The following is a 1323-nucleotide window of genomic DNA, read 5'->3' on the forward strand; positions in this document are numbered from 1 at the left end:
ACTAGTGTTCAACTTCAGGATGAACAAGTGACAATGCACTTAACATTGGCCTCAAATTTATAGGGTGTGGTATCTCTTGCTTAAATAGAAAGTATGATGCCACACCCATGTTTGTTCACATGTCTCTTGAGGTTCCACCCAGCTCACAGTGATTTCAGCAGAGCTCTCAGTGGGGGAACCTTGCTGCTAGTGCAGACTGGGCCCTCTCTTCCACTTAGACCTGATTATCAGTGAATTCAGCTGTAGCGGTCACTTAACAAAACAAAAGACTATCTATGGAGCCTAATCAGCTCTGTCTTTAAACAGTGGAGAGGGGCAGGTCAAATAGTACTTGTGACTCAGGCAGACCATCAAGTAAAACACCTGTCCCCACCCTCTCTCTTGATGCCCTCAATCAGCACAGGCTAAGTACAGTTCTACTGCCCTTTACTCATACAATAAGAATAACAACATTTCATTCTCCCCCTCCCCCCACAGCGGCGGTATTGGCAGCCTCGGGGCTCGTAGCGCGGCCTCCACCTCCCGCCGCCATGGGCCTCACGGTCTCCGCCATCTTCTCTCGGATCTTCGGCAAGAAGCAGATGCGGATTCTCATGGTCGGCTTGGACGCTGCTGGTAAAACCACCATCCTGTACAAGCTAAAGCTGGGCGAAATCGTCACCACCATCCCCATCATCGGATTCAATGTTGAGACAGTGGAATACAAGAACATCTGCTTCACCTTCTGGGATGTAGGTGGCCAGGACAAAATCTGACCCCTGTGGAGACACTACTTCCAGAACACACAGGGCCTCATATTTGTTGTGGACAGCAATGACCGAGAAAGAGAGCAGGAGTCTGCAGATGAGCTACAGAAAATGCTGCAGGAGGACAAGCTGCGGGATGCAGTCTTGCTGGTGTTTGCTAACAAGCAGGACATACCCAATGCCATGGCAGTGAGCGAGCTGACCGACAAGCTGGGCCTGCAGACGCTCCGCAGCAGAACCTGGTATGTGCAGGCAATGTGTGCAACCCAAAGCACTGGTCTCTATGACGGACTGGACTGGCTATCACACGAGCTCTCGAAGCGCTAGAACTTGAACCTTGAGGACTCTTCAGCCAGCTCCACTAGCCATGCTCCTGCCTTCTGCTGCCCAGACGGCACTTTCATGCTAACCATCCTACCCAACTGAATGTGTTCTTATTAAGTGGAGCCTGTCCCATGTTCCAGCGGGGCCTGTTGGAAAGAAGGGAGGGAAGTGGTGGGGGCCGGGTGTGTCTAAGCACTGAGCGGGTGGCAGTGTTCCAGTTATCTCCATTGGCAGCTTGTGGGGAAAGCCGTAG

At 51.8% G+C, this 1323-nt stretch overlaps 1 pseudogene; it reads left to right on the forward strand.

The window, feature by feature from the left end:
• Window positions 1–530: 530 nt before the first annotated feature.
• On the forward strand, window positions 531–1073 carry LOC135891731 (ADP-ribosylation factor 5-like; annotated as a pseudogene).
• Window positions 1074–1323: the final 250 nt, after the last annotated feature.

This window comes from Emys orbicularis, chromosome 19 (assembly GCF_028017835.1).
Source record: "Emys orbicularis isolate rEmyOrb1 chromosome 19, rEmyOrb1.hap1, whole genome shotgun sequence".
Taxonomy (NCBI): domain Eukaryota; kingdom Metazoa; phylum Chordata; order Testudines; family Emydidae; genus Emys; species Emys orbicularis.